Here is a 12,944-nt window from a genome sequence, read left to right as displayed (position 1 = left end):
AAATTCAAAAGCCAAAATACTCCAAAATCCAAAATTTTTGACATAGAGAACACAGTAGAAGCAGGAACGTCATTCTCTAACCTTCTTTCACCCCTCTCCCAAGGCAGGTCAGTTCATCAAGGGAGAGGTACCTTCCCTGTACTGGGATGTTCCTTAACATCCTTATCTCTAAAGACACAGGGATGCAAAGAGGAATAATCTGAACAGAAAGGCTTTGCTACATTTCCCCCAGTTTATTAGCATTAGATCATAACCTCTTTGTCCAATCATACTTTTGCATGACAGTTCATTTGTAATAAAACCTAAGCATAAAAATACACAGGTTTCCCTGTTTCTTGCGGTAGGGGTGGGGGGGCGGGTCTTCATTTCTGAAGGCTTCCATGTTATGTAAAGTTTGTATTAAATAAAATTGTATGCTTTTTTTTTTTTTTGTTAATCTGTCTTTCATTATTTATAGGGTCCTCATCCATAAACCTAAGATGGGAAGAGACATACTTTTTCTCCCCTACACTGTTACTTATCTTATCTCTTTCTTTGACCAGACTATCTCTTACTTTAAGATGTTACTCAAAGTGTGCAAGCCAGCAGCATCTATATCACGTGTGAGCTTATTAGAAATGCAAATTCATGGACCCTACCCCAAGCTATTGAATCTGAATCTCTGGAGAGGAGAGACAGGAAGCTTTTAACAAGCTCTTGAGATAATTCTTATGCACATAAAGTTAGGATACTTGTTATCAATGCTAGCTGCACATTATAATCATCTTAGAAACTTTTAAAAAAGAGAGCCAAAACCCTGGTTCTGATCCAACCAATTAAATCCAGAATCTCCTGGGGGTAGGTCTGGATGTGTGTTTAAAAGTTCTCTAGGTGATTTTAATAAAGAGCCATTGTTTCAAGAGAAGAGCAAAATTTGTAATTCAGTTTATCATTAGCAGCTGGCTCTCTGACAGTACCTTACGAACTCCTCTGCTAACTATTAAGACAATTATACAACCTTGTCTTAGCCTCTAAACCAGCTTCTCCTAGGTATGTGTACATTTGGCTTGTTATATTCATAAACTAATTTTTTTCTTTTGCACTTTTTATTTCTTTGAATTTCAAACATAAACTTAAGTAGGAATAATAATACAAAGCAGTGGTTTTCAAACTTTAGTGTGCATCAGAGTTACCTAGAAGGATTGTTAAAATGGATTCCTGGGCCCGACCCCAGAGTGTCTGATTTAGTGGATGTGGGCTGGGGTCAAAAAATTTGCATTTCTAACAAGCTCCCAGAGGGTCCTGAAGCTACTGGGCCAGTGACCACACTTTGAGAATGACTGGCATAATAGACCCCCATTTACCTGTTACCCAGTTTCCAACAATTATCAACTAATGGCTAATTCTCATCTCCTCTGTACCACCATCCACTTCTCCATGGCCTAGATTATTTAAAGCAAATCCCTATCATATCATTTCATCAATAAATATTTCAGTACATAGTAGTCCCTTCTTATCCACAGGGATAGGTTCCAAGACCCCCAGTGGAGGCCTGAAACCACAGATAGTTCTGTACTGTCTATATAACACTATGAACAGATTTGTTTTTCCTCCTTCACAATTTCATGGATAGAAGATTCATTTTTACCATAGATGTTAGCAACCTCAGCATACCATCTTTTTCTAATTGAGAACTTGCACCTTTTCACTTAAAGGAAGCACTTTATGGATTCTCTGTGGCACACTGAATTGCTAGCATCCTTACTCTTGTGCTTTGGGGCCATTATTAAGAAAACTAAGGGTTACTTGAACACACACCCTGAAATACTGTGACAGTTGATCTGACAACTAAGCCAGCTACTAAGTAACTTATGGGTGGGTAGTGTATACAGAGTGGATATACCAGACAAAGGGATGACTCATGTCCTGGGAAAATGAAGTAGAATGGCTTGAGATTTCATCATGCTGCTCAGAACAGTGTGCAATATAAAACTTATGCATTTTTTATTTCTAGAATTTCCCTTTAATATTTTCAGATCATGGTTGCCTATAGGTAACCGAAAAATCACGAAAGCAAAGCCACAGACAAGGAGGAACTACTATATATCACTAAAAAGACAAAAAGGCTTTTTAAACCCAACTTCAATACCATCATTAAGTCACTGTTCAAAATTTCCCAATTGCCATTTTTTTTCCAATTTGTTTCCAGTTTGTGTCAATCAAGATGCAAATAAGGTACAACCACTATGTTTGATGGGTAAGATCTATATGTTCTCCTTCCACATCTTTTTACCCTTGTAAATTTTTTTTTTTTTTTTTGAGACAATATCTTGCTCTTTCATCCATGCTGGAGTACAGTGATGCAATAGCTTACTCTAGCCTCAATCTCCGGGCTCAAGTGGTCCTCCCACCTCAGAATCCTGAGTAGCTGGAACCACAGGTGCATGTCAAGACATCGGGATTTTTATTTTTAGTAGAGATGAGGTTTATGTTGTACAGGCTGCTTTTGAACTCTTGAGCTCAAGTGATCCTCCTGCTTTGGCCTCTAAAAGTGCTGGGATTACAGGGATAAGCCACCATGCCTGACCTCCCTTTGTAATTTTGTGGTTGTTGAAGAAACTGGGTCGTATGTCCTATAAAATTTCCCAGTCTGGATTTTGGCTTCTGCATTCTCATGGTGTTATTTAACATTTCCTCTGTCCCCTTTATTTCCTGAAAATTAGTAGTTAGATTTAGAGTCTTGATCAGATTCAGGTTCCATATTTTTGGCAAGAAAACTTCATAGGTGATGTTGTATACTGTTGCAATTTGTTTAGTGAGGTATTTAAGTTAGGTTTTGTGTGGCACAGTGAGGAACATTCATGGAAAGATTAGGTTTACTACTCATAGGTCTAAGCGAGAAGGCAGAGCCAATGGGAAGGTGTGGGGTGTCATCAAGAACATGAACGCGGCCGGGCGCGGTGGCTCAAGCCTGTAATCCCAGCACTTTGGGAGGCCGAGACGGGCGGATCACGAGGTCAGGAGATCGAGACCATCCTGGCTAACACGGTGAAACCCCGTCTCTACTAAAAATACAAAAAAAAAAAAAAACTAGCCGGGCGAGGTGGCGGGCGCCTGTAGTCCCAGCTACTCCGGAGGCTGAGGCAGGAGAATGGCGTAAACCCGGAAGGCGGAGCTTGCAGTGAGCTGAGATCCGGCCACTGCAGTCCAGCCCGGGCTACAGAGCAAGACTCCGTCTCAAAAAAAAAAAAAAAAAAAAAAAAAAGAACATGAACGCTCGACCAGCAGATGGGGAGCAAGAGAGACAGGGTGAGACCTTCGGGTGGAAGCTTTTATTGGTGTGCAGGGTGTTACCTAGGTGGGTTTCCCCTGGCGACCCCTAGGTGGGGTTGATTGGAGGGAGCACAAGGATAAGCACGGGAACTTTGGGATTACATTATCAGGTTCCTAACACTTAAAAGTAGAAGGTGATCAAACAGTTCAGGGTACATGGCCTTATCTATCTAGAAGATAAAATGCTAACTAGATGGAGACTATCTCAAAATAGATGGGTCAAAAGTCAGGGACAAGACAACAAAATGGATGCTGGGACAGCATTACACGAATAAGAGTAATGGCATGTACTTCCAGTAGGAAGCAATTAACTGTTGCCTCTCTTCTTATGCTTTTAGTAAATGACGATCATTGCCTACATCTACTAATTCAGTAGGGTTGCAAAATGGGTAATCTTCTAATCTTTTCTTCACTTACTAACTGCAATAGTTTTAGAAAAAGAAATATCTTCTCATCACCTATTTGGTTACCCTGGGGTATATATATCAAGGGCAGGATAAATTCTTTATTATTTCCAGTTAGTTGCCATCATGTGTTGCTTAATGAAGGGGATGCATTCTGAGAAATGGGCTATTAGGCGATTTCATCATGTGAACATCATAGTGTGTACTTACACAAATATTGATAATATAGCACCTAGACTATATGGTATAGCCTGTTGCTCCTAGGCTACAAACCTATCAAGCGCCTTACTGTACTGAATACTATAGGAAACTGTCACACAACGATAGTAGTAGACCTAAACATACCTAAACACAAAAAAAGGTATAATAAAATACAGCATTAAAACATAAAAAATGGTATACCTGTATATGACACTTACACGAATGGAGCTTGCAGGCTTGGAAGTTGTTCTGGGTGAGTCAGGGAGTGAATGGTGAGTGAATGTGAAGGCCTGAAACACTACTGCATACTACTATCAATTTTATAAACACTGTATACTTAGGCTACTAAATTCATTGAAAAGTATTTTTCTTTCTTCAATAACAAATTAACTTCAGCTTACTATAACTTATTTGCTTTATAAACCTCTTAATTTTTTAAACTTTTTGACTCTTGTAGTAACACTAAGCTTAAAATAAAACATGTTGGGACAGCTGTACAAATATATTTTCTTTATATCCTTATTCTTTATGTTTTTTTCTATCTTTAAAATTTTTTGTTTTGTTTTTTACTTTTTAAACTTTCTTGTTAAAAACTAAGATATAAACACACACATTAGCATAGGCCTACACAGGGTCAGAATCATTAATATCACTGTCTTCCACCTCTACATCTTGCCCAATGAAAGGTCTTCAGGGGCAATAGCATGCATGAAGCTGTCATTTCTTATGATAACAATGTCTTCTTCTGCAATACCTCCTGAAGGACCTATGTGAGGCTGTATTACAGTTAACTTCTTTTTTAAATTGGAGTACACACTAAAATAACAATAAAAAGGATAGTATAAGAAATATATAAACCAGTACCACAGTCATCTATTATCATTATCAAGTATTACGTACTGTACATGATTGTACATGCTGTACTTTTATATGGCTGACAGCGCAGTGGTATGTTTACACCAGCATCAACACAAACACATAAGTAATGTGTTGTACTATGATACTAGGATGGCTATGGCATCACTAGGCAATAGGAATTTTTCAACTCCATTATAATCTTATGGGACCACTGTCATACATGCAGTCTGTCACTGACCAAAATGTTATTATGTGGTACATGATTGTATCACTTTTCAAAAATATAAATTTGAATAGTGACCAGATACTTGATGATACTTAAAAATTGCTGTTAATTGTTTTCAGATTTAATAATGGTATTGAGGTTAGGTTAACAATAGACTTTGTGTTTTCAGTGATATATACTAAAATATTTGGTGACAGAATGATAGGATGCCAGGGATTTGCTTAAGTGGGTGGTGGTACAGATGAGATATGTTATTAGTTGATAATTGTTGGAAGTTAAGTAATGGGTAAATAGCGGTTCGTTATACCAGTTGGTATATACACCTTTGATGTGTTTCAATAAATAGAATGCTCAAATTGGCTCACTTTTTTTTTTTTTTTTTGGGACAGAGTCTCGCTCTGTCGCCCAGGCTGGAATGCAGTGGCACGATCTCGGCTTACTGCAACCTCCACCTCCTGGCTTCAATCAATTCTCCTGCCTCAGCCTCCAGAGTAGCTGGGACTACAGGCACCTGCCACCACGCCCAGCTAATTTTTGTATTTTTAGTAGAGACGAGGCTTCACCACATTGGCCAGGCTGGTCTTGATCTACTGACCTTGTGATCCGCCCGCCTCGGCATCCCAAAGTGCTGGGATTACAGGCGTGAGCTACTGTGCCCGTTTCAAATTGGCTCACTTTTAGCCAGTCAGATCTCTTTCAACTTGGGTGTTTTTTTTTTTTTTTTAAAGTCTTCTTGACAGACTCTTACAGCTTTTTTTTTTTTTCTAGACACTTTCCTTGTTTCCTAGTATGATAAAATGTCCAGATTCATATTTTAGATTTCCTGACTTACACGGGGAATTCTCAGTGGAGCTCTGGTTCATGTTATAAAAATGTGGAAAATATTATTTAAAGAATGCCCACAAGTGCTTAGATACTATTACTGAGTTGATCATTGCTTTTCTAGGTCTTTTTAGTGGACAGAAATAGGTAATTTTTTTCAACATAAAAAACAAACTCTAATGCTTTCCATTCCAATCCAGGAACTATCGGATTTCTACTTACACTCTCCAATCTTACCTCAGGATCTCCTTTAATTAGCCGAAAAAATCCTAATTCTTTTTGTTTGTTTGTTTTTTGAGATAGAGTTTCAATTCACTGTGTTTTTCAGACTGATGTCAAACTCGGTTCGGCAAAAAAAAATCCCAACTCTTTCTTTTTTCTTTTTTTGAGACCGAGTCTTGCTCTGTCACCCAGGCTTGAGTGCGGTGGCACAATCTTGGCTCACTGCAACCTTTGCCTCCCAGGTTCTCCTGCCTCAGCCTCCTGAGTAGCTGGGACTATAGGCACCCGTCACCACACCTGGCTAATTTTTGTATTTTTAGTAGAGATGGGGTTTTGCCATGTTGGCCAGGCTGGTCTCAAACTCCTGACCTCAGGTGATCCACCCACCTCAGCTTCCCAAAGTGCTGGGATTACAGGCATGGGCCGCCACCCCCGGCCCTAAAAATCCCGATTCTTAAGATACCAATATAGATACTCAGAATAACACTATTAATACCACAAACACATGATTATAAAAGAGTTTAAAACTTCTTTTTGCATTCTATTTTTCCCTTAGGCCAATTTTCTTTTAAGCAACAACTTTGTCTGAAGGTAGGGCAGTCTTGAAAAAGTGTGAGGCTGACCAATTTGGTTTTTAGCTCTGGGCAAATATCACTGGCATTTCCTCAAATATCCAGTACCTTGAGGGTGTTCTACAACTAGCCAAAATCTCTCCATAAAGGGCCATCTCCTGGGCAAAAATATTCTATACCTCTCTTCACATGCTCTGAAGTCTGCTCTCAGCTAGCCACATTACTTAGAAAAGGACCTGATAAAAATAAGTTTAATGTGTTACTCCCATGATACTATTACATTTTAAGAAACAATTTCTTAAATCAAAGCAATAAAGCTAGTGAGGGAATTTTTTTATCAGTAAGAAGAAGGTGAAATCCTTCCCAAGTTATCTACTACCTACATGACTCATTGCTAACATTGGCCCTAAAAGGCAGTTACAAAGATATAGTTTATATCTTTGCAGGTATATCTGCAGTGTTCTATTACTGCTGTAACAAATTACCACAAATGTAGAGGCTTAGAAAAACATAAATTGATTATCTTGCAGTTCTCTAAGTCAAAAACCCAACATGAGTTTCACTGAGCTAAAATCAAGGTGCTAACAGAGCTGTATTCCTTTCTGGAGGCTCTGGGAGAAGGTTCATTTCCTTGATCATTCAGATTGTGGGCAGAACTGTTTCTTGCAGTTGTATGACTGAGGTCCCTATTTCCTTGCTGGCCATTCATAGCTTCTAGAGGCCACCTGCATTCCTTGGTTTGCAGTCCACTTCCTTCGCCTTTAAAGCCAGCAACAGCAGGTGGAGCTGCTCTTACTTTGCATCTGTCCTTCTTCGTCCACTAAGCTCCAGCTAGGAAAGGTTCTCTGCTTTTAAGAATTCATGTGATTATATTGGATGACTGCATAATCCAGGATAATTTTACCATCTAGAGGTCCCTACCCTTAATCACATCTGCAACGTTCCTTTTGCCATATTAGGTAACACATTCGAATGTTCTGGGGATTAGCACATGGGTATCTTCAGAGGCCCATTATTCAGCCAGTCATTAAGTTACGTTAGGAAGAATATAGCAGTTAATTTGGGGATTGTAAAAGCATATTCCTTTTTTCCTAAAGATTCATATTTAGATATGAGCATAAACACATACAATGATATTTTTACTACTTTTTTTTTTTTTTTTTTTTTTTTTGAGACAGGTTCTCAGTCTGTCACCATGCTGGAGTGCAGTGGTGCGATCATAGCTTACTGCAGCCTCAATCTCCTGGGCTCAGGCAATCCTCCCACTTCAGCCTCTTGAGTAGCTACAACTACAGGCACTTGCCACCACACCTGGCTAATTCTTTTTTGGTATTTTTTGTAGAGATGGGGGTCTTACCATGTTGCCCAGGCTGATCTTGAACTGGGCTCAAGCAATCTGCCTGCCTTGGCCTCCTAAAGTCTTACCACTTTTTAAATGTAGTTTGCGATTTGTGGTTTTGGCTTTCAAGGACTTATTAACAATGATTTAAAAAAAAAAAAACCTAAACAATATTTTGACCATGTGACCATGTTGCCACCAAGTGGTGGTAGGAACTTGACATGTGGCACTGGATTATTAAAGATATCCAAAATAAAACATTTTAAGTTATTGAAGAAGTTGCTTTTAAAAAGAAAAAAATAACCAAAATAGATACACTTACCCCAACCTGCCTAGACACAACTCATTAGACCAGGCATGTGTACCAAACCTAAGCTGAGTCAGTGATCCCTTCCCTGAGGGAGTGCTTAAAATTGGGATTAAGAATCTTGTCTCAGTCTGACTGCTCTCTCAAATAAAAAAACGTATACTTCAGAGTTGTTAACACTGGTCACTTTCCAGCACATAAACTGAGGGGGGTAAAAAAGGTCAATCCACTGGAAAAGAAAAAAAGGACCTGGATATACAGACAGAAGCAGCAAAAGACACAAAGAAAACAGGCACTTTCTGTGTTCTCCTAGCACTCCAGTTCCTGTTTCCTGACGTCTGGCTATATCCTTTCCCTGGCTTCTGGAAGATATCCCTGTATTCTTATAACCAAATCTCCTTTTTACTTAACGGTTTCTTCTACTTTCTTCAACTAAAAGAAAACATAGAGTAAGTTTGAAGTCATAAGATCAGCCGTACTTCTCCAGCACTGCTTGTGTTTTTCTCACTTCTGGCAGTGAGAAAAGGCTGCAGTGTTGCCTCTTCCTATATAATAACTTCATATTAAAAAACAAAGAAACAATCAATACACTAATACTTATAAGAAGAAGCAAGCAGGATGTCCAATGCCCATGGAAAAGGTATCATAGAATCGTGGAGTTGAAAAGAGAGAGGTAATCATTTAGCTTAGACAATTTATTTTGTAGATGAGAAATGTAAAGACCCAGAAGAGGCCTTTGACTTTGTAAATTCACCGCTGGAGCCTTGACTCCAGGCTCTACAAACATGCTAATGCTACTCTTACATTAAAACAAAATAAGCAATCATATTAGACAGCACAATATAGGGAATAACAATTCAGAATGTTTTATAAAGTGTTGATATATCAAAAAATGATACATTCCTTTGAGCGAAGAGACTATTTTTTTCCTTCTGTATTCTGTCAAATTGCTTAGGCATGCAGGTTATTTCTCAACAGGGAAATCAATATTTAAACTAAAAAACATGACTTGACTATAGAGACTTTTAAAAGTATCTCCTCAATGCCAACCTCACCCTTATCTTTACTATTCCTGTATAAATATATTACATTGAAAGGATCCTCAAAAGGATAATCTTTGGCTCTTTCTGCCATCTTGGAGCCTGTGGAGGCCTGCAGGGAACAGGATATCTAAAAGGGAAATAGGTTGGAAGGCTGTGGTACAAGATCATGTTTGTTTGCTCTAAGTGGGGTCTCCAGAACCAAAGGGAGTACACAGCTCTTCCTAAAGTTGAAGATGTTTATGCTAGAGATGAAACTGAATTCTATTTGGGCAAGAGATATGCTTATGTATATTAAACAAAGAACAACATAGTGACTCCTGGTGGCAAACCAAACAAACTAGAGTAATCCGTGGAAAGATAATTTGGGCCCATGGAAACAGTAGCATGGTTTGTGCCAAAATCCAAAGAAATCTTCCTGCTAAGGCCACTGGACACAGAATCTGTGTGATGCTGTACCCCTCAAGGATTTCAGCTAACGAAAAGTAAATAAAAGTGGATTTGTGTTCTTGGGGGGAAAAAAAGCATAAACTTTGGCCAAGTTCAAGAAATTCAATTCATAAAATTGTACATTTACAAAGTAAGTTTAAGTGGAAGAGAAAATAGATGCAAAGTTTCTTACATTCATTTAGGGCACATTAACTGATGTTCAGGAGCAGTTACTGCAGATGGTAAGTCATTGCAATTATTTTATTTGAAAAGATGAACAGGTAGATACCTTTTTATTATAATGCCTAACCGAATATTCAAAGACAGAGAAAATGAGAATCACAAAAAGTATCTCTTACACAAGCAATAGCACCACCTGCTGATAAATAAAAGCAACAATGTCAGCTAATTAAAAATGAGGCTAAGTACTTCGTATATTTAGATCTTCCCCCTTGGACACTATCGTTTAATACAGCATAATTCATTAATATATTGTATAATTTATTTATTTATAATAACTATGTTAATTTGAACATCTGTGCCCTTACAATTGGAATCAAGCATTTCTTAAAAATCAAAGGTAAAAATAAAATTTATCATGTAATATAGAAAACATTATGGTACTATGACTTTTAATTTTTTTCCCAAAGGTAATTCATTTGTACCATATTTATTTTACTTACCATCCAGTAACGTACATTTAGTTTCTATATTTGTTTTTATATTCCCTGATCATCTCACTTAAAATAATGCCATCTCCTTTGCCCAGCTTAATTTTTATAGCACTCATTACTGTTTAAAATATGTTACTTTTGCTTGTTTATAGTCTTTCATCCGATGGAATAAAACCTTTCAACAACACAGAATTTATTTATGGATTTTCTTTAACAACTAGGGCAAGTGCCTGGCATCTAACAGACTCTCAAAAATGTTTGTAAAAGAATTGATAAATATGAAAATAAATGAGCAAATTAATATGCAATGCACTTTTATACTTCCCTGAAGTAATAGCTATGTTAAAAGTTTCAAAGCTCTTGACAGATTTTACCAAATTATCCTTGAGAAAAGCTGTGCCAGTTAATGTTCCCATCAATGTTCCACAAAGAGCCCCATTTTCCCATTTTCTGATGAATGGGAATGGCATAACATTGTAATTTTTATCTGCATAAAATTCATTGCTAAAGAGACAACACATTTTGCATTTCTGGGAGTATGTACCCTTCTTTTATCCTTTGCTTTTTCCCAATTCCAGAATTCCTACAATATTCCTTTTGTATAATTTCTATCCTTTTACTGGTATTTTCTATTTGTTCAGACTGTGATCTGTTTTCCTTTGGCTCTTTGAGCATATTTAAGATCACTGATTTAAAGTCTTTGTCCAGTCTCTTCAATAAATTATGCTGGGAAGACTGGGTATCTATATGCAGAAGAATGAAACTAGACCCCTATCTCTCACCATATACAAAAATCAAGTCAAAATGGATTAAAGCCTTAAATTGAAGACCCAAACTATGAAAATACTACAAGAAAGCATTGGGAAAAATCTCCAGGACGTTGGCTTGGGCAAAAATTTCTTGAGTAATACTCCACAAGTACAGGCAACCAAAGCAAAAATGGACAAATGGGATCACATCAAGTTAAAAAAGCTTCTGTACAGCAGAGGAGACAATCAACAAAGTGAACACACAACTCACAGAATTGGAAAAGATATCTGCAAACTACCCATCTGACAAAGGATTAGTAACCAGAATACATAAGGAGACCCAACAACTCCACAGGAAAAAAATTTAATAATCTGATAAAAAATTGGGCAAAAGGTGTGAATAGACATTTCTCAAAAGAAGTCATACAAATGGCAAATGGGTATATGAAAAGGTGCCCAATATCATTGAGCATCAGAGAAATGCAAAGCAAAACTACAATGACATATCATCTCACTGCAGTTAAAATGGCTTATACCTAAAAGACAGGCAATAACAAATGCCGGTGAGGATGTGGAGGGAAGGGAACACTCATACACCGCTGGTGAGAATGTAAATTTGTACAACCACTTTGGAGAACAGTTTAGAGGTTCCTCAAAAAACTAAAAATAGAGTTACCATATAACCAAGCAATCCCACAGCTAGGTATATACCTAAAAGAAAAGAATCAATATATTGAAGAGCTATCTCCATGTTTGTTGCAGCTCTGTTCACAATGGGCAAGATGTGGAAGCAACCTAAGTGTCCATCAAGAGATGAATAGATAAAGAAAATGTGGTACATATACACAATGGAGTACTATTCAGCCACAAAAATGAATGAGATCCTGTTATTTGCAATAACATGTATCGAAATAGAGATCACTATGTTAAGTGAAATAAGCCAGGTGCAGAAAGACAAATATCACATGTTCTCACTTACTTGTGGATTTAAATTCAAAACAATTGAACTCATGGAGATAGGGAGTAGAAGGATGACACCTGTAATCCCAGCACTTTGGGAGACCAAGGTGGGTGGATCGCTTGAGGTCAAGAGTTCGAGACCAGCCTGACCAACATGGGTGAAATCCAGTCTCTACTAAAAAAAAGTACAAAAATCAGCCAGACGTGGTGGCAGGCACCTGTATTCCTAGCTACTCAGGAGGTTGAGGAAAGAGAATTGCTTGAACCCAGGAGGCAGAGGTTGCAGTGGGCCAAGATTGCTCCATTGCACTTCAGACTTGGTGACAGAGCAAGACTCTGCCTCAGAAAAAACAAAAAGAAGGATGGTTATCAGAGGCTGGGAAGGGTCATGGGTTCGGGGAGGAGAGCGGGTGGGAAGAGTTAATACGTATTTTAAAAATCAGAAAGAATAAGATCTACTATTATTTGATAGTACAACAGAGTGACTATAGTCAATAATTTAACTGCATATTTAAAAATAACTAAAGGAGTATGACTGGATTGTTTGTAACACAAAAGATAAATGCTTGAGGGAATGGATACCCCATTCTCTGCGATATGATTATTATACATTGCATGCTGCATCAAAACATCTCATATACGCCATAAATATCTGCACCTACTGTGTATCTACAAAAACTAAAGTTAAATTAAAAAATCAAATCTATAAAAGTAGAGAGTAGAATAGTGGCTACAAGGTGGTGCGTAGTGGGGAATGGGGAAATGATGATTAAAGGGTATAAAGTTTCAGTTAGACAGGACAGAAAGTTTTCAAAATCTATTGCATAGC

The 12,944-nt window shown here is 37.8% G+C and overlaps 1 protein-coding gene and 1 pseudogene across 1 annotated transcript in view; one reads left to right on the top strand and one right to left on the bottom strand.

The window, feature by feature from the left end:
• Positions 1 to 12,944, bottom strand: part of IFT80 (intraflagellar transport 80) — a 142,469-nt gene that overhangs the window by 72,685 nt on the left and 56,840 nt on the right.
• Positions 4,140 to 10,287, top strand: LOC140713560 (large ribosomal subunit protein eL33 pseudogene; annotated as a pseudogene).

The sequence above is a fragment of the Chlorocebus sabaeus genome, chromosome 15 (assembly GCF_047675955.1).
Source record: "Chlorocebus sabaeus isolate Y175 chromosome 15, mChlSab1.0.hap1, whole genome shotgun sequence".
Classification (NCBI taxonomy): Eukaryota; Metazoa; Chordata; class Mammalia; order Primates; family Cercopithecidae; genus Chlorocebus; species Chlorocebus sabaeus.
This window is presented reverse-complemented; position numbering and strand designations above follow the sequence as displayed.